The sequence below is a fragment of the Mauremys reevesii genome, linkage group 5 (assembly GCF_016161935.1).
Source record: "Mauremys reevesii isolate NIE-2019 linkage group 5, ASM1616193v1, whole genome shotgun sequence".
NCBI lineage: Eukaryota > Metazoa > Chordata > Testudines > Geoemydidae > Mauremys > Mauremys reevesii.
The window spans coordinates 76,930,704-76,957,226 of NC_052627.1; the positions used below are offsets into that span (position 1 = coordinate 76,930,704).

Sequence of the window (26,523 nt, forward strand, 5' to 3'; positions counted from 1 at the left end):
GCAAGAAAGTGACATCACTGGAATTTTCCCAACAAATTTCTTCACCAAGATTCTCACTGAGAAAGAAAAACTGTTTTTAATCTAAAATTATGTTTGGGCCAAAATCAAACGTTCAATTAAATTTCAAGGCCTTGTGGTTGGGTTTGAATCTCCAGATCTGATCCTACTCTTTTTGTTTCTAAGTGAGAGGGATTCTATTTTCCCATTTGTGTGTAACCAAAATCCTAGAACTCGTCTCATGATGTTGTAACCCAAGGTTGAGGAAATTGTGAAAGATTAAATATGCTTTCAAAATTTCTGCCATTTGGGGTCAAAATCTCTCTCAAAACTAATTTGTGATATTTCTGTATCACCCAATCCAAACTCAAACCTAACCATAATTCAACTTTGTACCCAAGAAAAGACTTGTTCTGGATCTGAATATATTTTTTTATATTAGATGAGCTATTCTTTGAGGGCCTCTGTGCATTCCCATTTGCGGGATACAGTATCACGGGCACTGAGCTGTGGAAATGTCTTCAGCAACCATGTCTGTGTAAACTTTTGGTCATCCCCCAACAGCATGTCTCTTCAAGGCAGTTCGACAGCACAGTGCCAGGGGCACCATATCCCACGAATGTGAATGCCAGCAGTTACTAGCAAGTAACCTCTTTTTTCCACTTCATTCTGAGGGAAAGACAAAGCTTCCTGCAAAGCTTACTTTAACTGAGCTAGTTGATCTACTCCTAGCTGAAATTCCACACTATAACTGTATTTCACTGATAGCCTTATCTAGAAGTATCAGAGGGGTAGCTGTGTTAGTCTGTATCCACAAAAACAACAAGGAGTCTGATGGGCACCTTAAAAACCAACAGATTTTGGGGGGGCATAAGCTTTCATGGGTAAAAACCCCCACTTCTTCAGATGCATAGAGTGAAAATTACAGAAATGGGCATAAATAGATATTGGCACATGGAGAGAAGAGTTACCTTACAAGTGGAGAACCAATGTTGAAGGCCAATTAAGTCTGGTTGGATGTGGTCCACTCCCAATAAATGATGATGAGATGTGAATACCAAGAGAGAGAAAATTGCTTTTGTAGTGAGCCAGCCACTCAAGCCCAAATTGATGGTGTTAAGTTTGCAAATGAATTGTAGCTCATGAGTTTCTCTTTGAAGTCTGTTTTTGAAGTTTTTTGTTGGAGAATGGCTACTTTTAAATCTGTTATTGAGTGTCCAGAGAGACTGAAGTGTTCTACTGGCTTTTGTATGGTATCATTCTTGATGTCTGATTTGTGTCCATTTATCATTTTATGTAGAGACTGTCCAGTTTGGCCAATGTACATGGGAGAGAGGCATTGCTGGCACAAGATAGCATATATCACAATTAGTAGATGTGCAGGTGAATGAGCCTCTGGTGGTGTGGATGGTGGTGTTGAGTCCTATGATGGTATCGCTAGAGTAGATATGGGGACAGAGAAGGCAATGCGGTTTGTTACAGGGATTGGTTCCTGGGTTAGTATTTCTGTGGTGTGGTGTGTCGTTGCTGGTGAATATTTGCTTCAGGTTGGGGGGCTGTCTGTAAGCTAGGATTGGAATGCCTCCCAAGGCCCGTGAGAGTGTGGGGATCATTTTCCAGGATAGGTTGTAGATCGTTGATGCACAGGAGAGGTTTTAGCTGGGGCTGTATGTGATGGCCAGTGGTGTTCTGTTATTTTCCTTGTTGGGCCTGTCCTGTAGTAGGTGACTTCTAGGTACCCATCTCGCTCTGTCAATCTGTTTCCTCACTTCCCCAGGTGGGTATTGTAGTTTTAAGAATGCTTGATAGAGATCTTGTAGGTGTTTGTCTCTGTCTGAGGGACTGGAGCAAATGTGGTTGTATCTCAGAGCTTGGCTGTAGACAATGGATCAAGTGATGTGTCCTGGATGGAAGCTGGAGGCAAGTAGGTAAGTATAGCAGTCAGGAGATTTCCAGTATTGGGTGATGTTTGTGACCATCATTTACTTGCACTGTCGTGTCCAGGAAGTGGATCTCTTGTGTGGATTGGTCCAGGCTGAGGTTGATGGTGGGGTGGAAATTGTTGAAATCCAGGTGGAATTCTTCAAGGACCTCCTTCTTGTGGGTCCATATGATGAAGATGTCATCAATGTAGCGTAAGTAGAGGAGGGATGCTAGGGGACAAGAGCTGAGGAAGCGTTGTTCTAAGTCAACCATGTCATACTGTGGGGCCATGAAGGTACCCATAGCAGTGCCACTAACTTGAAGGTATAAGTTGTCCCCAAATCTGAAATGATTGTGAGTGAGGACAAAGTCACAAAGCTCAGCCACCAGGTGTGCCATGGCCTCATCAGGGATACTGTACCCCATCTCGTGTGGAATATTGATGTAAAGAGCTTCCACGTCCATGGTGGCCAGGATGGTATTTTTAGGAAGATCACCAATGCATTGTAGTTTCCTCAGGAAGTCAGTGGTGTCTCAAAGGTTGCGTAAGGTCTGAGGAGAGAGTCCAAATAGCCAGATAATCCTGCTGTAAGAGTGCCAAGGACTGGGAGTGGTTTGCTTACAACAAAAGTAATTTTTCCTCTCTCGGTATTGACACCTCCTCATCAATTATTGAGAGTGGACCACATCCACCCTGACTTAATTGGCCTTCAACATTGGTTCTCCACTTGTAAGGTAACTCCCTTCTCTTCATGTGCCAGTATGTATTTATGCCTGTTTCTGTAATTTTCATGCTATTTTTACCCACAAAAGCTTATGCCCAAATAAATCTGTTAGTCTTTAAGCTGCCACCGGACTCCTCATTGTTTTTCATCTAAATGTGTCAGCCCAGAGATTTACTGAGCTTTAACATTGAATTTCCATTGAGGAGGTGGTGAGATATGATGGGTTTTGTTTTCAAGATTTTTTTGGTTTTGTGTGATTATTTTTTAAGTGTGCCATTTGTTTAGGAGTTTTCCTAAAATCTATGAATCTCTTGCATGCAAAACAGGAGAAACCCTCAACAAGAAAACACTACACAACCCAATGTGAGATCTACACATCACGTTTCTGTTTAGAATTGACAATGGAATATAGAGGCAGGCCAACGGTATGGCCAGCAGGTCCATGCAGAGAATAGAACACTTAAGGAAGGGGTTGGGAATACTATAGACTACATAATATAGCCCTCTTAATCTGCTTTAATAACAATGAAAGCTTGGATGCCAGTCCGTGAGAATTCTGTCCCATCCTTATGGGCATTATCCTTTAACTCAGGCTTTACTTACAGGATTTAGGCCTGTGAGAGTAAATACTTCTTAAAGTGTTTAAGGAATTTGTTTTCAAACACATACCGACCATGCCATGTTTTAACCCTGAGCCGGTGTTTATAGCTGTATTTAAACACTCTGAAATATAGTATTTACAATGGAAACATTTAACAATCCTTTTTCCATAGGAGCTAGCAGGCACTGATATAATACTAATGTGACAGCTAAGATTTTAGAGAGACACTTTTATTTTCTTGATAGGAGAGCTGTTATGCAGTCTGAAATCTAGCCAGATTTTTCTGGCCAGTGTCTCCTCATGTTTGTGTCAGCAGGAGTTTGCTGACTACCCAAATTATGTTTCAGCAGTTTACACAGAAATGTTTATGTTCCTTTTCGAACTAGTCTAAATGGTCATATTCTCAAACAATGAAAACTAGGCTGTTCTCAATGTGCAAAAAAACCCCAAACCTGCTAAACATCTGTATTATAATAAGTCATGTATTCAGAATGAATTTACCTTCCAGCAAATGAAATTATATTTCCTATGAAATGTTTGTCATTTACTGTAGTGATCTGACTGTAAGTCCGATCATCTGAAAAATGGAATCGACAGCGTGATATACTAAATTGAGTTAATATTTGAAAATGCATATACTTTCAAATAAGCACATTGTGGCCATTATGCTATGGTTGTTCCAGATACAATGTGCTTATTCATAACATTTTTCTAGTGAGGGCTGCCTCTTATAAATTTACAAAAACCAATGAACCAAATTCTATAATCTTTTAGATAGCTCCCTAGATATTCCCTTCTAGTTAAGGCCCCGTGTCCTATTTGGCATGTAAGACCTATATTTTGATTTTATGTTCTGCAGCGCTGCCCCTGCTCAAATACTCTTTCTGTCACCTCCCATTTGAGTCGGTGTAGTGATCCTTGTGTAATTTTGTTTGGATACTAAATTTAATTTATTTTATGCTGTTGCCAAATTTTGAATTGTCAATATGTTTCAGATTTGTGCAATCACAATTGATAATAACCTTGAATCACAGAATTGAAGGGAAAATCTAGAGGTGGTGTTTTCTTCCAGCTGGGTAAGGGACAGTCAGTGCTTTTAACATTTAAGAGAGCAAGGAATGTGGAGGATTTGAAGGATTCGGTAAAGAAGAAGGGATGCATTTGAGCAGTAGCAAAGGTGACTCTTAAATTTTTATGGTAGGGAAGAGATTTGATTTCTTCTCTGCCTTCAACAGCAATTCCTTGATAGCAACTGGCTGAGCACCTACACCTCACACCTGTTTCTACCGCTTCATCCAGCAATAGCAAATAAGCACACTTCTGCATTTTTGCTAACCATGAACAGTACATTTTTATGCTTAATTTTTTGTCATACTTCAATTAACAACCCACTAAAACATGTGGAAAGTGTTAATGTCTGTCATAGTTAATGTGTCGGGCTGTGTGCTGACTCAGGCACACATCACATCTCAGTTACATATGGTTCATGTTTTCAAAGTTAGCCTTACACCCAGAGACTCCATTTTTCTTTTAAGTGGAAACTTCGATTTTTGAGCACTTTCACGCAGCAACTGAAAAAGAATCTGCAATTATATGGTAGTTTGTGGCCACATAAGTACATTATTCATAAAACCCAGTATGTAGTCCAACTTTGCAGGATTGCATCATTTTCTTCAGAAAGTGTAACATCACTTTTCATTTATTAATTTATAATGCTAGGGAAAATATTCCCAGTATTGGCACCAGAATTTTGGCCCACTCCATTTTAATTCTGCTATGCCTTACTTAAAGACTGTGTATAAAATATTCTTGATTAAAGCATTTGTATCTGTGACAGTACTGAATGATAACAAAGTCTCCTTGTTTATTCACCAAGCCAATTTTTCCTTCATGATTTTGAAATTTCAGGAGCAATTTTAGAGCTGCATAGTTCGTTCAGATGCATTTTCTCCCATAGAGGTAATGATGAAAGTGATCTTATTGATCTGACAGTAGCCATGGTTCTCTTCTGATTAGGCAGTAATGTTTCTCACCAGGATAGAGAGGGAAAGAGTGGTTTGACTTTCACATTCAATTCCTCTCTCTGGTCTGCTGGGCTCTTTGGACAGTACTGATTCAATCTCTAAAGCGTTACCAGGCTGTCATTATCATCTTCAGGAAAAAAGGCATCTAGGACAATGGATAAGAGATTCACGTTAGGACTTTTTTCTAAATTAGTTGTTCACGGCTGTTAAATGCACCGGTTGCACCTTCAGCTATTTCTTTTTTTTAGGGCTTAATTGTGCCTGAGGGGTACAAATCTGAGTAAGCAGCGATGTGAGCTGCATACTTCAGTGAGGAGCACTAGGAGAGGTAGTGCCTCCTGGAGTCCCAAGAATGCAGGACCTTTCAAGGTCCTCTCTGAGCATCAGGCTAGCACACTGGTGAATCAGTGGCTTGAGTCACAGCATTGTTTCTTCCTAACCTCACTGAACCTATGTAGCTATTGGGTTGCTACTGCCCTACATGTGCTTGGAAAGTGTTCAGAAGAGCACTGTTACTGTGTTTTCTGCTACGCAGGATGACAAGGAAGGAAAGACCCTTGCATCCTCCCATGCACCCTTGCAGTAACTGCAGTTTGGTGACAAATGTTTTATATTTTTTTCTTTATTGGGATTTCCATCAATTTGGGAGGGGAAAAAATTCTCATCTAAGCTATAGGGGCCTTTGACACAAATGAAAAATACAATTAATCAAAACAAAACCAGAAAACCAGAAGCTAGTTAACAAACATTTGTTTTAAAGCTGTTCAAAACTTCCTACAGGGAGACTGAAATTGCTAAGATCCTTCATATAAAATTTCTTGTGTGTGGGAGGGTGAGAATTCCATTTTCCAGTTAGGACTAAAGGCGAATGAGAGAACTGAAGTAGAATCTCTTTCAAGGGCACGTCTATACTTACGACTAAACCAGCACTGCTACAATCGCTAAGTCAATGGCAGAGCATTTTTCCATCCACTTCTGTACCCCAGATCCCCAGGAAGCATAAGGTAAGCCATCGGGAGAGCATCTTCTGTCACCACAGTGCAGTATAGACATCACTGTAAGTCGACTTCAGTTACTGAAGTAGCGTAACTTAGGTCGACTTCTTGCTTTAGTGTAGACCAGCCCTTAGTGTTGTCAGTAATAGCTATACCAAACCCAAGAGGATGAGATCATTACATCAATTTTTATATCTGCAGATATAAAACTCCTCTCACTGAAAGTTAATTTGCTTCCCGTTTGCTTTATTTTTTAAATAAAGTTGCATTAAAAACTTGAACAAAGTCCAGTGGGTATATTTCTGTGTATAAGTGCAAGTAGTTTTTCTGCTTATGTTAGCATTCGTTACTGTGTAATAGTCTAGCTGACTGTACAGTCTGTGTCATAAAAATCAAATACAGTCTAAGACATTTCTTTCTTACAAAACTGAACACAGATCTAAATGGAATTTTTGGGTAGGTTACTCTATGTACAGATAAGTCACCCATTTCTTACTTTCAGTGAAGTATGAAGTAAGTATTGAAGTATGAAGTATACTGTAATACCATTAGTAGATAGGGATAAGCAAATATGACAAGATCTATATGAAGACTGTATTTATACAGTTATGGTTTCCACAGAATATGCAAAATGTTCTCTTTATTTTTTTCCCCAAATGATCCTGAAAATAAATTACTGTCACAATTTTCAGTGGTGGGTGGTGCTTTCCATATCCAAATTATGATGATGATGTTCGTCCATCGTTTTTGAAGAAGACTTTGACATCTAGCAGGTTGTAAGCTGTCCACAGTGCATCCGCAGGTGGCTGGCAAGGCCAATACGGGCACGGAATGTTCTGCAACATGTCGGGCAAACATGCGTGGGCACCACTGTTACAGCATTTGCAGCTCTGGCTTTACGGAGTGCTCGCTTCTCTTGTGCTATGGTTATCCTTCTGGCTTCAGATGTCTGGCAGCCTTGGTGGATCAGAGTATGCCATGTCGATCGATCTTGTGCCAGGGTTTCCCAGGAGGTGATGTCGATATCCAGGGACTTAAGAGAGGCTTTCAGCGTGTCTTTGTATCGCTTCTTTTGTCCCCCGTGCGATCGCTTTCCTTGAGACAGTTCACCATAGAAGAGTTGTTTGGGGATGCGGTAGTCTGGCATCCTTACAACATGGCCTGCCCAGCGTGTCTGGGCTTTCATGAGCAGAGTGAAGGCAGGCCTTCTCTGGAGAGGACTTCTGTATCTGGCACCTTATCCTGCCACCGGATCCTCAGAAGTCTGCGGAGGCAAGTCATGTGGAAGTGGTTCAGCTGCCTAGCGTGCCTCCTGTATACAGTCCAAGTCTCACTGGCATACATCAGGGTAGTTAGCACTACTGCTCGGTAGACTTTAAGCTTTGTAGCAAGGCTTATTCCACGGCGGTCCCACACGTTGGTCAGCAGTCTGCCAAATGCAGAACTTGCCTACAGGCCATCAGCCAGCTGTCCAGTGGCAAGGCCTCAGGATCTGATGCGATTCCAGCGGAAATCTATAAGGATGGTGGTGCAATGCTTGTTGACAAACTCACTCAGCTGTTCCAGTCTTTCTGGAATCAAGGGTCTATTCCTCAGGAATTGAAAGATGCGTCCATCGTACACCTCTATAAGAGGAAAGGAAATCGAAAAGTTTGCGATAATCATAGAGGAATATCACTAGCGCAGGTAAGATCCTTGCACGAGTGTTGCTGAATCGCCTGATTGACCACCTGGAACAGGGTCTACTACCCGAGACACAGTGCGGCTTCCACAAAGAGCGTGGCACTGTGGACATGATCTTCGCAGTCTGACAGCTCCAAGAGAAGTGTCAAGAGCAGAATCGCGAATTGTACACCATCTTCGTGGATCTTACCAAGGCTTTTGACACTGTCAGTCGCGAAGGTCTGTGGCGCATCATGTCGAAGTTTGGGTGCCCTGACAGATTTATCCTGATGGTACGTCAGTTCCACGACGGCATGACGGCTCGTGTTTTGGACAACGGAGAAGCTTCAGAGGCCTTTTCTGTCACAAACGGCGTCAAGCAAGGGTGTGTGTTGGCACCGACCCTGTTCAGCATAGTGTTTTCAGCTATGCTGTCAGACGCCTTTCAGAACAGTTCCTTGGGAATCAGCCTGAGATACAAGACTGATGGGAAACTGTTCAACCTGCGAAGACTCCAGGCTGTCACCAAAATAAAGGAGACTGTGCTACGAGATCTCCTTTTTGCTGATGACTGTGCCCTGAATGCTGGATCAGAGCAGGAAATGCAAGCTAGCATGGATAAATTCACAGCAGCATGTGACAACTTCGGCCTCCTCATCAACATAAAGAAAACCGAAGTGTTGCACCAGCCAGCTCCGAAAGCCCAATACCAAGAGCCCACCATCACAGTGAAGGGACAAAAGCTGCAAGCAGTGGACCAATTTACATACCTTGGCAGCACCCTTTCTTGCGCAGTGACAATTGACATCGAGGTCAATTGCAGAATCGCCAAGGCAAGTTCTGCATTTGGCAGACTGCTGATCCAAATTATAGGTCCTTTGCTGATCTGCCTGACTTACTGACCTAATTTTCAAAGGTTAGGCTTCTATGCATATAATATTTCACATTTGTCCTGAATATCTTGCTCAATGAGACAAGCTTGGTACAATTTATGCTGCTATGTGTTCTACAGCTGAGATGTTATAATGCACAATGCTGCAGGTAAACTTTTTGCCTTTAGTTTAATTTAGCTAAACTGTTTCCTCTTGCCTCGAAGGGTTTATTTGCATATATTTAACACAATACAGACCTAGTCACATTTGTTTCTAATGCCTAATTAAATGTGAAGTAACCTTGACTTTAATATTATGCTTTAAATTTAACACTGGTGAACTGTAACCAAAAATGATATTATAGGCTATTAGGTAAGATATGGAAAAATAACCATGTAATTTGTATTATTATTATAACCTTTTACTACATGTGTTTCAAACCCTATTAAGAAAAGAATGTCAGTGCCATTACATTTTTGTATATGAACATGTATGTGAAAGGTAGGTAAAGTTGTAGCCTATACCAGCAATAAGCCCGTTTGCTTTTGAGTTTGAATGGAATGATTACAAAAGTGATAGACTTTTAGCAGTTAAATCAGTTAAAAATTTTCACAAGCAATTTTAATAAATTATAACTTGAATACAGTACTTTTTCTGAGCACATCAATGGAATTTATTTCAGATGGGCCAGTTACTGCATGCTTTCTTTATGCATTCCCAGTTTCACAGTAGCCACCCACAAAAGCTCTTTGTTAACCCTTATCATACAGAAATCTTCATAAAGGGCACATTATATGAAACATAGAAAACTAATCCTCAAGGTTTTTATAGACAGAAACAATTTATCAAGGTGTATTTTGAAGAGACCTAGGTAGTGTATTCTACAGATCTGTGCAATGCCTTTGCTACTTAGCAACTACATTCTCTTTTAACATACAGATATTTTGTCTATAACAACAATTATGCAATACTGAATTTTAAATTGTGCAGCAAATGTCAGACTGAAATTCTGTATATTAATCTCAGAATGTGCTGGAAAGAACATCAAAGGTTAGAGACAAACATGCCAGATTGAAGCAGCTTTGAGGAATTTGTATGAATGTAGACATTTGTATTTTGATTTCAAATAAACTCTTGTAGATTGCACATGTTCCAGTCACAAAGCTCCTTTAAACATATGATCCAGTGTCAATAGGGGATTAACAGTAGAATGTAATCCTGAGCAGAAGAATGTGGGTAGCCAGCTATCTAAGGTAGTGCATGTTATTGGTGTGAAACTATAGCTATTGCTGCACTTTAAGAAAATTGATGCAGTGATGAAAGTGGCCATTTTAAAGAAAGAAAGAATATCACAGCTTTGATCATTGGTTGGAATCATGGCCCCACTGAAGTCCATAGTAAAACTCACACTGACTTCATTGGGTCTGGGATTTCACTGCAGATCTTCAGTCGGTGCCGAGCTTCACCAATTTATACCATCTGAATATGTAGCCTGTATAGTTGTTGTTGTGCATTTCTGCCACATTTGGAACATGAGAAGGATATTTTTTGTCATTTTAGTGATACAGACTACAGTGTCACAAAAAAAGAGCAAGTACTGTTTTCTAAGTAGGTATTAATACTTTCCATTTATGGGTATATTCCAGTTGAAACTAAGCAAACATCACCCCAAAAGGCATAATTAACAGTACACAGAAGCCACATGTACTTTAAATAGGTGATTTTAAAATCTTTTTAGTTTTCCTCCTCCCAAATGTAAATATAACCTTCCTCCCACCTCCCACGCTGCTCTGGAGATGGTAAAAATAGATAATATAATTTAAGGCTGTTTTTGAATCACTAGCTCCCACAGGTTGTTAGAGGGTTTCAAGTAAAATGTGTTAGATTCAGTTCTTCCTGGATGCTGAAATGTAAATATGTTTTGGCAGGAGATAATAATAGATGACTGTTACATCTGAATGGAATATTGGAATAAGCCAGGTACATCGAGCCATACTGACAGAACATTTCCCAGATGTAACAAGTATGTTGTTCAGTACTAAAGGAAAGGAAGAAACCACTAAACATTGTGAATCATTCTCTTACATCCTAAATACATTTAAAAAAAATGTATGCCACTTTAACTTTCAGGAAGGAAGGAATAATGTTGTTTCCAGTGTACTGATCTACCAGCCCAAACAAGCAGGTCTGCTTGTAGCAGGGGTTGGAGAAGTGAAAGAAAGTAGAATGTCATTCCACCTATATAAAGTACTTGATGTCCCATTGGTCTCAGATTTCTTAATTCTTGGCTGTGAATTCCTAAGTCCCCGAGTACTGTATATCTTGAGGACAAAGCAAAATATTTTTCCTACTTTTGTATTTTAAAAAAAACAACACATTCATATCCAGGAATACTCAAAAAACAACCATACAATATTTAAACCCATCTATTTCTCTGATTGAAATCAGTAAGTGGATAGGAACATTTTGTCAGGAAAAGGTAGATTAAAAAAACTTTTTTTAAGCTCCAAAATGATTGGATTCATTTTTTTTATTTGAAGAATGGGAAATGGTGTGGGTTAGCTTTCATTTTATCTGAACTACAAGTTAGGCTACATATCTATCCCTCAATGCTTTTCCTTACTTCCCTCATACTGCCTTACAGATATGACATCAACAATACCAGGAATTCATCATGTTAAGAAAAAAAAGTACTAATGTTTGTAGTCTCAATACATAATAAACATGACAACTCTTTTTCACAGGAAATACAGGAAAAGGGAGGGCTGTACCACTACTATACTTTGTAATTTCCAAGCAGGATATAAACTCCAGTCCTGTGGAGTTGTTAAAGCTCTCTTATTTCAGTTATTATAGGATATTAGAATAGTAGATGGGTTCTACTTTCTGATAACTCCTGCAGTAAAAGTTTCTTATAGCTATTGGAAACTAGCTGCTCATTAAAGTACAGTTGAAGAGTTCTTATTAGAACAGGGTGACTTTTATTACATATTCCTTTAATAAAATATTTATTTTACTTAGGTTTTTCTTTCATTTGGAGAGGATACTGAAGTTTTGACCCAGTAGTCTTTGTCATCATAAATGTCCTTACACAGATTCAATACATTGCTTGAAAAAATATTAAAGGGAGTGGGAAGCTGGGATAGTTGTTAAAAAAGGAGACTAGGTCTGTGATTTGTCCTCACCCTTTTTTATCTCTTAGAATAAAGCTTTGCTGAATCAGTTTAAATGAATCTAGATTTTACCCTTGTAACCCTTTAATTGTTGTAACAAGTCCATTGAAAATCTTATAAAAGGAGTGCACAAGACTGGATCCTGAAAGTAATTGGAATCTGTGAAATGGAAGGAAATGACAGAATGAACATCCACCACTACCAATGATAAAATGCATATTTATCTCAACTCTAATTAACCAAAACTCAGTTATCTGCAAGTTTGGGTGCCTCCTTCAAAACTTGCCTTCAACACATACAACTGTGTTTAAAACATTGCATACAGAAATGTTTAAGCCTGAAGAGTTTACATATTCCTCAGAAGAAAGCCCTGCATGAGAGAGTTTCTGTCCTGTGGAGCTTATAGACTCTCTAGGATGCTTTGCTCATGGGATGAAATGTAATAGTACAAAGTACAGAGTCATGCATCAAGGGTCTAATAATAAGAATGTCTGCTATAAACTGGAGCTCATCAGTTGAAAGCAACAGAGAAGGAAAGAGATCTGAGTGTGATCCAGCTGCAAAAAAGGCAAATGAGACTCTCTGATGTGTCAGGTGAGGCATTTCAAGTCAAGATAGAGAAGCATTAATGGTAAGACCTCATTTGGAACACAGTGTTCTGAGTCTGGTCACCCATGTTCAAGAAAGATGAATTCAGATTGGAACAGGTGCAGAAAGAGCTGCTAGGATGCTCAAGGAAGTGGAGGGCATATTGAATGGGAGGAGACTAAATGAGCTTGTGTTGTTTAGCCTACCAACACAAAGGCTGAGAGAGGATATGATTGCTCTGTATCAATACATTGAGGTAAGGTTGTTCAGTACTACCAGGGAGGGTGAAGAGCTATTGAAGCTTAAGGACAGTGCTGGCACAGGAACAAATGGGTATCTGACCAGGATTAAATTCAGGCTGGAAATTAGAAGATATCAGAGGAGTGAGGTTCTGGAACAGATCCCAACAGGAGTTTTGAGGGTAAACAACTTAATTAGTTTTAAGAAAGAGATGGACAAATTTATGAGTGGATTGTATGATAGTATTGCTTCTTAGGTTGGGGGACAGCACTCGGCAGACCTTGGAGTCCCTTTTGGCTTTATGGCTTATGATCCTAAAATTTCATGCTTCAGTTGATCACCTGTACGGGTTAGGAAGGGATTTTTTTTGTCCCCTATTCTGAAGCATCAGAGATGGCCGCAGATGGAGTTGCAGGGTGACCAGATCACAACACTAAAATATTGGGACACATTGGGATGCCGTCAGCCCCACCCACAGTCCACCCCTGCTCCTCCCAGGCTCCACCCCAGGTTCTGCCCCCTCCCTTCTCGCCACCCCCCCACATCCCCACTGTCTCCTTCCTCATCCCCCGGCTCGCTCCTGGCTTGCTGCGTCCCTCCTCAGTCCACCACCCACCTCCTCACCCCTACCTGCCGCTCACTCGCTCACCTCTTCATCCCCCTGCCTGCCACTCACCTCTTCATCCCCCCTCCTGCCACTCACCCCTATGGCGCTGACTTACCCTGTGTTGGTTGGGTGCTCACCCACCCCCCTGCCTCTTCCCGCCCAAGCATCTGCCCTCACTTCACCCCCATTCCACCCCCTTCCTTCAAGTCCCTACCCCTGCCCTGCCTCTTCTCCACCTCCTCGCAAGTGCACTGCATCCCTGCTCCTCCCCAGCACTCCTGGAAAGAGCTAGGCGCTGCCAAATAGCTGTTAGGCAGCGGGAAGTGCTGGGGGGGGAGGAGCAGGGATGTAGCACACTCGGGGCAGGAGGGGAGAAGGTCGTGAGGAGAGGGAAGCTTGGCTGCAGTTTTTCTCTGTGGGTGCTCCAACCCTGGAGCACCCGTGGAGTCAGTGCCTCCTTCCCGCTCACCTCCTTACCTGAATATTGGGACAAATGATCATACATTGATTGGGATGCGGGACAAAGGGTTAAATATCGGGACAGTCCCAATTTTATCGGGACATCTGGTCACCCTATGGAGCTGGGACATTTGATGGGGTGGGCTTCTGTTCTGAAGTAGTACCACACATTCTCTGTCTCGGGTGTTTAGCTGGCTGGTTCTTGCTCATATGCTCAGTATCCAATCAATGGCCATATGAAGGATCAAAAAGAAATTTTCCCCCAACTCAGGCTGGCAATGATTTGGGAGGTTGGTTTGGGGGGTTTGTTTTTATTTTGCCTTCCTCTGCAGCATGAGGGTCACTTGCCAGGATCATCTGGGTATATATGACTTAATTCCCTGTCAATATTTCAGTTAATTCCCTGCCATTGCAAGGGCTCAGTCACTGGTGCACCTTTGTCCCTTCTATTTTCTCTCTGTCTCCTGAGGGTTGTAATACTTTGATCCAATTTTGGTTGTTAGGGTTAGTGTGCGGGTGGTGGGTGGTTTTGATGGCCTGTTATATACAGAAGGTCAGACTAGATGGAAATGGTGGTCCCTTATGGCCTTAAACTCTGATTCTAGTTTATTCACAATTCATTTATGTGATTGAAACTCATGGCCCTCAGGTAAATGAGTTTCAGATCAGTATGGTTATACTGTACTTATAAATAACTATATTAGCTAGATGAATGTCAAAATATCCTTTTCCAAAAACTGGGATTGTTTGGCAAGTTTGTTGCCAGTTGCATTGGTAACTTACAGATTTCCTGTTGGCTTATCACAGGAATAAGTTACTGATACATTTTCTGTGTCTCTGGACACTCTCTTATATTGCCTTGGATCGTAAGGAATTTGCTAGCTTTTATACAAGAGTTTTGATGACAACTAACCCTCAAATGGTTAAAGATAAAGCACAGTAGTGGCACATCTAGAACTGTTGAGGAATAAAGAATGAAAACAAAAATGTCCCCTAATACAGGTAAAAATGCTTCAGTTGGACCCACCTAATGCCACGTGGAGAATTGGAAATTGTTGAATGTTACAATATTCCACATACTTTCCTGGCCAGGTCTCAGCAATTGGTTATTTATCAAAGACTATGGATGGGGGTAGACCTGTTACTCGATGAGGGGGAAAAGACAGACGTGGAAATGGCAGAAGTGCTAAATGACTTTTGTTTCAGTTTTCACCAAAAAGGTTAGTGGCAATTGGACATCTAACATGGTGAATGCCAGTGAAAATGAGGTAGGATCAAGTTAGATGTCTTCATATCACCAGGGCCTGATGAAATACAGCCTAGAATACTCAAGGAACTGACCTAGGAGATATCTGAGCCATTAGTGATTATCTTTGAAAAGTCATGGAAGGTAGGAGAGATTCCAGAGGACTGGAGAAGAGGAAATATAGTGCCAATCCATAAAAAAGGAAATAAGGATAAATCAGGGAATTACAGACCAGTCATCTTAAATTCAGTACCCGGAAAGATAATGGAGCAAATAATTTAAGCAATCAATTTGCGAACACCTGGAATATAATTAGGTGATAAATAACAGTCAGCATGGATTTGTCAAGAACAAATCGTGTCAAACCAACCTAATAGCTTTCTTTGACAGGGTAACAAGCCTTGTGGATGGGGTGTAGGAGTGGTATATCTTGACTTTATGAGAAGGTCACGCAAGATCTTACTAAACTAGGGAAATACAACCTAGATGGAGCTACTATAAGATGGGTGCATAACTGGTTGGAAAACTGTTCCCAGAGAGTAATTATCAGTGGTTCATAGTCAAGCTGGAAGTGCCTATCAAGTGGAGTTAGGCAGGGATCTGTTCCTGGTCTGGTTCTGTTCACTATCTTCATCAATGATTTAGATAATGTCTTAGACAGTACACTTATAAAATTTGCAGATGATACCAAGCTGAGAGGGTTTGCAAGTGCTTTGGAGGATAGGATTAAAATTCAAAATGGACTGGAGAAATGGTCTGAAGACAATAGGATGAAATTCAATAAGGACAAAGGCAAAGTACTGCAGTTAGGAAGGAACAATCAGTTGCACACATACAAAATGGGAAGTGATTGCCTAGGAAAGAGTACTGCAGAAATGGACCTGGGGTCATAGTGGATAACAAGCTAAATATGTGTCATAGTGTGCTGCTATTACAAAAAAACAGTAAACATTGTGGTGGGATGTATTAGCGGGAGTGTTGTAAGCAAGACATGAGAAGTAATTCTTCCGCTCTACTCCATGTTGATGAGGCCTCAACTGGAGTACTGTATCCAGTTCTGGGCACTGCATGTCAGGAAAGGTGTGCACAAATTGGAGAAAGTCCAGAGAAGAGCAACAGAAAGGTCTAGAAAGCACGACTTATGAGAGAAGATTGAAAAAAATGTGTTTATTTAGTCTGGAGAAGAGAAGAGTGAGGTGGGACATATGTTTTCAAGTACATAAAAGGTGGTTTCAAGGAGGAGAAAAGTAAATTGTTCTCCTTAACCTCAGAGGATAGGACAAGAAGCAATGGGCTTTAATTGTAGCAAGGGCGATTTAGGTTGGACATTAGGAAAAACTTCCTACCTGTCAGGATATATAAGCACTGGTATAAATTGCCTAGGGAGGCTGTGGAATTTCCATCATTGAAGGTTTTTAAGAGCAGGTTAGATAAACACCTGTCAGGAATGATCTATATAATATTTAGTTCTGCAATGAGTGCAGGGACTGGACTAGGTGACCTCTTGAGGTCCCTTCCAGTCGTGTGATTCTAATGCAAACATGCAAATCATTTATTGCAATGATGAATACAAAGAATAGAGACCAAGAATATTTGAGAAGACAGAGATCTGAAGGCTTCGACAAATCCTTAGAACATTTTTTTTGGTTCATACACAAAGTATCAGATGAGGGAACCTCCTTGGAGTCTACCCAATCAGGGTTAATGTAGAAGAAGACGCACTTAAATCTGTTGACATTCTTCCCCCAAAAGGCAAACATTTTAATTTTTTGGTGTAACAGGGTGGTCACCCGCTCCTGCCGTGAGGGGTTTAAAACATCCCTGGGAGAGGGCTGTTGCAGGAGAAAGCAGCTATGAGTCTGATTGTGGAAGCACCTGGGCCACGCCCAGGGGTGAAAGTAAAATACAGCTCTTACCAGTATGGGTCCCACTCTGCCTGCCCCCCTCCAGAAGGAGCGGGACCTCAGATGGAAGGGGCGGGGCCAGGGGTGGAAGTAAGTTACATTTCTTACCTGTACAGTCCAAACACAAGCAACCCACCTCTCCTATATACTTCATGGATCCCTCCCATTGCATGACTTAGATATAGAAAATAAAGCTACTATTACTATTACCAGTACTGTCTGTAATAAAACTTTACTATTGAAATAAGCCTGAAAAACTGAAAACTCACTTTCACATTTTTCTCCTTGTTCTCCCTCCTCTTCCTCCAGCCCAGCTGCCCAATGCAGCTAGGCTCCACGTTCGCCCAACCCCTGCACTCAGCAGGTGCTGCAGGGGTTCCCTTCAAGCTTGGAGCAGGGAGAAGCCTCCCCAGTGCTCCCTGCTGAGGGAGAAGTCTCCCCATATGCATAGGAACCATTTACATTTAGCTGTTCACCCCGCGGTCTGAACCGCAGGATTCGGGGCTATTTCTGGCATCCTTGTTAATTTCACTCTCAGTTGTTGGGGGGCGGGGGTGAGAAGCAGCGAACCCCTCCAAGCACTGTTATCACTCAGCACAACCACATGTGGCGCCCAACACCCAGCTAAATTGCATGAATGCTCCATGAGCCACTCATGAATCATGCAGAGAAAGGCACCAGCCAGTTTCCCCCCAGCTCCCAGCTTTGCACCCAAGAACTGTACCATTTTGCCCTGGTCAGAAGCCTGACCAGTGTAAGTTGATTACTTAATTTGCCTCTCCCTTAATGTGGAGAAGACTCTCACAAGCCTTTGTAAACTCAGCTGAGATTTTTCTAAGCACTTTCAGGATTCAAGTTTTAGGTAAAATATAAAACAGATTTATTAACTGCAGAAAAATAGATGTTAAGTGATTATAAGCGGTAGGTATAAAAGGTCAGATATAGTTACCAAAGAAAATAAAAGGTAAGCGCACAGTCTAAATTTTAAACCATATTAGACTAGGCAGTATTTGGGTCAAACAGTTTTCTCACCCCACTAGATGTTATAGTTCTTAATATACAGGCTTCCCCTTTTAGCCTGGGATCAGTCTCCTCAGTTATTCTTTGTCTTTCCAGCATTCTTTTTGTTCCCGTAGGTGTGGGAGGAGAAAGGCCAAGCTACAATGCCGCTGTCCCTTATTGTATATCCTCAGTCCATATGCCTGGAAAACAATGGGTTTCAGCAGATCATGACCTTTCATAAAATATCAGACGTGACATGTTTTGTATAAAATATATCATAATTATATGACAGGGAGAATATAGGGGATGGATCACTCAATTTCCCTGTTCTGTTCATTCCTTCTGAAGAAGTTCCTTGATTGCCCTGGCCTTGCGCCGCTCCCTGAAGTGGCTGGCACCACGTCCGTGTGGCCTCTGGGGGAGGGGGGGGGCAGAGGGTTAGGGTTAGGGCAGCTCCCATTGGCCAGAAATGGGAAACCGTGGCCAATGGGAGCTTCGAGGGAGGTACCTGCAGGCGAGGGCAGCACTCACAGGCCTCTGCCCTCTCCCCTCCTCCCCCCCCCCAGGGCCACAGGGACGTGGTGCTGGCCACTTTCAGGAGTGGTGTGGGGCCAGAGCAGGCAGGAAACCTGCCTTAGCCCCACTGCATGCTGCTGCCACCCCAGATCCCACACCCTGAACCCCTCCTGCACCCCAACCGCCTGCCCTGAGCCCCCTGCTGCACCCCAGTCATCTGCCCTGAGCCCCTGCCGCACTCGCTCCTACGCCCCAAGCCCCTGCCGCACTCCTCCTGCACCCCAGCCCCCTGCACTGAGCCCCCTCATATACCCTGCACCCCTTCCCCTGAGCCCCTTCCTGCATACCACACTCCCTCCCACACTCCAACTCCCTGTCCCAGTCCTACATTCATGGCCCTGCATGCAATTTCCTCACGCAGATGTGGCCCTTGGGCCAAAAAGTTTGCCCATCTCTATTCTAAGTATACTTGGGAATATCTCTACTAGTTACATCTGTGCTCAACACAGTATGAGATGTTTATATATTTCCTCTCCTTGCTCCCTATCACTGGGTGGTGGTTTCTTTCATTTTTAAACTCTGTCCTTTGGGTCAGCTTATCCAAAGTTTATCTAAATTGTATCTCTACCATTTGGTGTATAAATAAGATTGTGCATGTGCAAATCATGAGACTGTGTAAATATCCATTTGTATTTATTTGCACAAGTTTGTATGTGTTTTGGAATACACGGCAGGTATATGCAGAAACTTTCTGAGCACATTTGACACCCCGGCCTTTGAAAGTATGGCATTTCAAGTTTGAGAAGGGCAAAGGAGACCAATGAAAGATTGATCTGTCATGCTGCATTCTCTTCTTGTGGTCTTGGTTTCATTTTGATCTAAGAACGTGCTCGGTACCTAGGAGAGTGTAGAAGAGCTAATACTACAGGAGCAGATTGCATGTCATTGTAATCTTTCAGTCACCATCCTTTATTTACTTGGCTAATTCCACTATAGGTCATTCACTTTTCACAATGGAACCAACTGTATAATGACAACTATTGCAAATCTGCTGTAATATTTCCCAACCTTTCTGGAAGTGTATTATCAAAAATCCTTCTGCTCACTGGTTTTCTACCTCTTGGAATTGAGCATTACAAATAAATTTTAAATGAGCCCAGGTTTTGCCATTGCATACTTCTATGTGTTGTCTGTGAACAAAAAAAAAGTCACTAAATTTAGACTTGTCTGACTTTTTTTTTTTTAAAGTAGGTGAAGGAAGCAACAGAATAAGATGCTCCAATAGAGAAAATAATACACCACTCAGCCAGTGGCTTTTGTTTTTTATTTTCTCTTTCTGGTCTATAAATACATTTCTTATTTTTATACATGATTACCTTGTTTGATTTTTTATATTTTATTGCACACTACAGGTCTTTCTTTGGTGCCGGATGGCATTTTCTCAGTTGATACAGTAGCTAAGAACCCCATGTCTAAGAAAGTATAAAGATATGGCATTTGCAATATATTCAGACTTGTCTTTGAATAAGAAGAGTTGCTTCTCTTTTCTGGTCAAGTCAGTTCGTTAATAATAATAATGTTGAAAAGAATCAGTCCAGAGAGCAGGGGGAAAAACCATTCTGGCATATCACAAATTGGGCCAGATAATGGAGATGTATCACATGTAGTTTAAATTGTCTACATTCTCAACTGGTTAATTTGTTAGTCACTGTTGTATTGAACCAGTGTCCCAGTATGGCATTAGGAGTAGTTGTGCTGTTAGAGATGCCATGATTCAGATGAGACATATAACTGAGGTCTTTACCCCTGTGGTCATTAAAGAAAAACATGAGTGATTTTCAAAGTTCTGGAATCTTTTAATCTTGTTTTTTTTAAAAAAAAACATCCAAACTGGCAGTTATACAAATTATATTTAACATAAAAGAAACACACAAAAAGAACCTGGTGCCTGCCATTTCATGCAGTGAGTTTCCTTTGATCCTGCTGTATGTCACTTTCTGTCTTCCATGATCAGGCAAAGCAGGAAATTGTGAAAGGAAACCATTGGTGCTCCCTATTTACATGAATCTGCCAACTAGCCAATTAACATCTTATAGGAGTCAACCCAAAACCTATCATTATATAGAATTGTTGAAATAACAGGTATTTTTAAAAAATTGATCAGGTGCTGTAATTCTCTATATTAGCTAATTAAATACAACAGCACTTGAACAACAAATATTTTTGAAAAATATACTTGTTTTAAAGTTTGTGTATAAAACTTAAAGTCTGATTTACTTCACTGTGTGTCTGTGTACATATACGCGCATACATTCCTATGCAACGTTGGATAAAAAATTACTATTTTCCTCCTAAACATTCCAAAGGATATTTGCAGTGAATAATGATGTTAAATCTGGAGCTCTGACCAATTCCAAATGGACAATTGAATTCTGCCTACCTGAAATTCCCATGCAACTTCAGTTAGATAAGAGCCCCATTCTCCTCCTGCCTTCATGCCTGTGAGCTGGAGACCTCATTCCCTGTCTGGCTGTTCAGCTTTAATTGCTTGAACCACCTAGTCCTCAGGAGTAGACCTATTTAGGGTATGTATACACAGCCTATGGCAGTGAGTCTCCCAGCGTGAGTCAACAGACATTGGTCAGGAGGGCTTGCGCTAGCACTCTAAAAATAGCTGTGTAGACAGCACTTTGAAGTTGTGGCTTGGGCTCTGAAGCCCACCCCCTTCCCAAGTCTTCAGAGCCTGAGCTCCAGCCCAAGACACATCTACCCAGTTATTGGTAGCATGAGTCTGAGTCTGTCTATCCAGCCTGGGAGCTCACTTCCGTAGGCTGTATGGATGGACCCTTAGATTTACTGCAGCAGTCCTGGTTTGAACATGTATTTGATCTCTTGCTTCTAGCAACAGACTGTGGAGCAGTTCTATTTCACCAGAGCTCCTTCCAACTCTTCCCTCTAGTACTCTAACTAGTGTGATCTAATTGCGGTCATTTTCCAGGGGTGGGACTTTTTCCTATATGCTGTATTCTGGAAAATATACACACACAATGAGAGAGAGCTAATATGGCTTCAACAGGATCAATGCTTTTTTAAACTTCACAATTAAAGTGAGACTGTGCTTCTACAAAGTCTTGCCTGATTCCACACTTCCTTTCATATGTCTTGTAGACTATGCCCTTGCACAGATCACATTCCAGACACACACTTGTCTGTTAAAAGCAATAATTTTTTCAATGTTCTTTGCACACATGGTTGGAGCCCACAGAATTTTGAATAAAATATTGAGTGAAAAATTCCATTCAGCTAAGTCTGTGTGCATATCTAATTCTAATGGAACACTGGGAGATCTTCAGTATTAAAAACAAACACTTCATAATGTGACCAAAAAAACAACAGCCCAGCACGTGTGGTCTGAAGTGTGCCTTTTAAATGGTTACAACATTTAATGATGAATGTTTAAACACTAAAACCAATATAAACTCCAATGTAATATAAACAGGGTTGTTCTTGTGCCTCCAAAGTTCTCTGTCCTGGCAGGTACACCCCCTTCTCTTTCTTCCCTCAAAGGAGCTCAGTCTTCTTATAAGACACTGGTTAACTCTCATGCAGGTAGGTGGTCCATGGTTTCTCGCAGTTACCCTCAGCACAAGAAGCGATTCCAGAGTCACCAGTCTCAGGAGGAAACCTCTGCTGGGATTAAACTCCAAAATCTCCATGGGAATTGTCTGTTTTCAATAGGACTGACTACTCAGGGCTTCATGGGAGTGGGTTCCATCATCTCCGCAATGAAACATAGGTGAGCAAGAGGACCTGTATACCCCATCCCAAATTCACTGGGCCAGATTCTGTTTTCCTCCTCTGCTTCACTAGGTAACAAGGGCCAGGCAGGGCCGCCGGGAGGCGGGGGGGGTGGGCAAGTGGGGCAATTTGCCCCAGGCCCTGCAAGCCCTGGTCTGGCGGCAGTCCGGATCTTCAGCAGCATTTCGACAGCGGGGGGCCCTTCAGTGCTGCTGAAGACCCGGAGCGACTGAAGGGCCCCCTGCCGCCGAAATGCTGCTGAATACCCGGACCACTGCTGCATGAATACAAGCACCGCAGCTCCCCCGCTTTGCCCCAGGTCCCCTGAATCCTCTGGGCGGCCCTGGGGCCAAGGGGTATTAAAAGAACCTTTATACTCCCAAATTCTGACACTGACCCCTAGTGCAATTCTTCATCCAGCACTAGCTCAGTAGTGTCCAGAGACACTTCCAGAGAATTTTCTGCAATCAATCCAGATAATTTAAAAAATAAACAATTGATTCATGGGATGCTTTTCAATAGCAAATATTTTTTAGGAAAATAACCTTTGATGTGGAAGTTATATGAACAGAAAAGAGGCTAAATTCATATGATAAATTATTATTTGTGACTTTACTCATCTTTAGTGTCTGACAGTTATAAACATGGTGTCAAGTATCAGAGGGGTAGCCGTGTTAGTCTGGTTCTGTAGAAGCAGCAAAGAATCCTGTGGCACCTTATAGACTAGCTCATGCTACAAAACATCTGTTAGTCTATAAGGTGCCACAGGATTCTTTGCCAGTTATAAACATGTAGACATGGGCACATGCATGTACTTATGGAAGTAAGAAATTGCAAGCAGAAGAGAGACAATAGAAAGACAGCTCTTTTTTCTCTTGTTTCTGTACCTTAGAAGTACAATGAACCAGTTACTCAGCTCTTTGCCCTTGTAGACTGTATTTAAACTGTCTGCATTGACAACCTCCCATAGGCAGTCCTGTTAAAGTTGATGCTGCCAAGTAAACAGCTGTTTGGATGGTTTTTAATGTTGATCTCACCCAATTACTAACAAGAAACTGTCTGCTAGAGTGCTGAAAGCCGTTCTGGTGCTTGACTCTGAACTTATTTAATCTGTTTCACAGAGCATAAGGGACAGCAAAAGTACTTTCATTCTACCCCTTAGAGGAGCAATTTTTCTAATGCGCAATGCAGTCAATTTTTCATGTGTGCATACACACACATGCTTTATTGAAATTAATGGAAAGGCAAAGGATTGTTTAGTCAACTTTGAAGACGTCTGTGTAGTTTGATTTGTCTAGAATATTTTATATAAATCAGAAGTGTAGTAGTACTTCAGTTGCAAATAAATGTGTTGCCTTGAAGTGCCTATGTCAGTAAAGTAAGTCAGCACAAAAATCATAATGCCTTAACTGTTTTTATAGTATTTATGGCTTGTGATGTACAGCCAGCATTATCTTCAGTAAACAATTTTCAATCAGTGTTTATATAAAAATAGTTAATGTTAAAACGAATCCATATATACTGATTTTTAGTACATGCCCAGGGGCTGTTGCTCCCTGTTAATGATAAAAATGCTGACTCATATCCATCACAGTAGTTTTTTCTCTTCCCAGTTTGAGAAGTGGGAAATATGATTTAGAAACATGTTATGAGGTTTGGGTTTCTTTTATTTGTAATGCAGGCTTCACCTATTGACTTGAGCATGTTTTTACTGAAGTTAAATGGAATTCATTACACATATGCTTGAACTCGCGCGCTCTCTCTCTCTCTCTTTCTTTCTCTCTCTCTCTCTCTGTATGTGTGTATGTATGTGTGAAAAGAGTTGCGTGAATATATACTGATTGCTTATGATTTGGAAAAAAGTACTCTGAGGAACACAAAGTTATTTCTTAGTCTTTAAGAAAAAAAAGAGATGTGGCATTTCAAAAGTCGATTCTCAGAACGTGACCATTTGTGGCTCTTTGGATTCCATATTATTTATACAGTGTAAGTGTTATGTAGGAGGTCAGACATCATCTGACCTTACAATCTGTGAATGTATTTTTCAGAAACTCCCAAGAACTGTGGTGTGGTTTGGCTTCTCTCAGAGCAGCCCTAATCTGGGGTGGCTTCTCCTTCTTGGCTGGGGCCTGGGTTATCTGGCCCTGCCCAAGGCACACTTTAGTTTGAAGCAACTGGACCAGTCCAGCTCTGATTCATTTTCTATAGATGGCATCAATAATTGCCTAAGGAGACCTTAACTCCATATAATAATTTTACAAACTAATTCTGCTTGCTAATTTTGTAAGTTAATTTCTGAGGTGAGGGAAATTTGAAATTTTAGCAGGGATTTGATACATTTTACACACCGGGCAAAAATTCATAGCAGTTATTTTTGCTGTGCATATGCACCACTATATGAGAATTTTTCTGAAATTGATGTAAATAAATCACAAAATTAACAGTAACAGAACCTGCATGCTTGAAATTATTTAAGTAGCTTGTCAGTAAAAGGACTACAGAATATGCAGTATTGCTGTATTTTTTTTTCACTTAATCAACCAGTTTAGCTCATACTGTAATCTTGAATATACCTTCATCTCCCAGGAATTTCACAGCTTCCTACTGCTTGGCTGCTCCTCCCAGTCTCTCCCCAGGTTCATTCTTGCCCCCCTCAACTGATTGGCTACTTCTCCTTAGGCTATACAATGTACAGTGACACCATGTGGCATCAACAAATTGTAGGCACTACCACAGGACCAGAAGCTGGGAATGGGCCACGGGGATGGATCACTTGATGATTACCTGCTCTGTTCATTCCCTCTGGGGCACCTGGCACTGGCCACTGTTGGAAAACAGGATACTGGACTAGATGGACCTTTGGTCTGATCCAGTATGGTCGTTCTTATGTAGTTAGGTAGCAAAAGAGAAGAAAGAACAAAGAAGGGAGGCGCACTTGCAATATTTCCAGTCAAATAATGTTCTGCAAAATAAGTAGCACTTCATAACTCTCTTCTAGCCTGTTAAATGTTTTGTTTTAGACCCACTGGTGAATTTTCATTCTCTTTTATATTTGTGTTACTACTGCCAGGGCCGGCTCCAGAGTTTTTGCTGCCCCAAGCAGCAGAGGGGGGGAAAAAACCCGCAATCGGCGGCAGCTCCACCATGCTGCTTTCTTCTTCGGTGGCAGGTCCTTTCCTCCGAGAAGGACCAAGGAACCTGCCGCCGAAGAGCCCGACATGCCGCTCCTTCCCCCTGCTTGCTGATCTGGTGCCTGGAGTCACTAATGCTACTTTCCTGTTTTACCATATTTTGCTTTCCCAGGAACTATGCAGAATAGGGTAAAGGACTGGTCTTGTTAAAATTCTTTCCTTGGAGCTATGCAAAACCCAGTGGTCCTGTTTCTCAACGCTTTGTATCTGATGTGGTCTCTGCAAGTCAGGCAGAAGCAGTAACCATTTTCTCAGCATCTTTTCCCATTTTCACTGCTTCCTCATACATTCTAATTCCAAACTTTGAATTTCAATGCTTTAAAGGGTTAGGTTTTCTTTTTAAATCAAAACATTATTTGTGTTAAAAAAAAGTGACTAATATGTCTGTCTTTGCAACCTTGACTCCAGTTTAACAACATTTTGTCTGGAAAGAATTCTGCTAAATCATCTGCCTTTTAATTGTACTGTCTCCCTCTCCTGTTCTTGTGTTATGGGACAGAGTAAAACAGAGGCACTGACAAGCTGTTATTATAACCTTCATAATTTAAATTTTCAGTAAACTTTCTTGGTACATATCTCCATTCTAAGCTAAAAAGAGCCTTAACAATCTCTCATATAGGATGTAATTCTTGCCTTGCTGTTCCCCATCCCCATTGGTCTTTACTGGATCATCAAAAATTAAATGTTCTTTCAAACCATTTCAAGGTACATTATTACTTGGGTGAGCCAATATTCATAAATATTTCCTCCATTCACGTGTTTTGTATACTTGATCTATAGAGACTGCTGCTTGAGACCGATCATCAGCAGAAAATGTACACTTTCACCCAATATATGGTAATTACAGTAATTAGAACTATTCGTTTTTTCAATTGAAGTGATATCTAGAGTGAAATAACATTTTACAGGTGGGCTGCAGGTTGGGGAAGAGAGGGAATATGTTACTTTATTTCAATCAGTCTCACATATGGATTCAGTTCTTCTCAGCAAACTCTGATCT

At 41.3% G+C, this 26,523-nt stretch overlaps 1 protein-coding gene across 1 annotated transcript in view; it reads left to right on the forward strand.

The window, feature by feature from the left end:
• The window catches only part of TENM3 (teneurin transmembrane protein 3), a 2,204,264-nt gene that overhangs the window by 862,101 nt on the left and 1,315,640 nt on the right, over positions 1–26,523 (forward strand). The window lies entirely within an intron of this gene.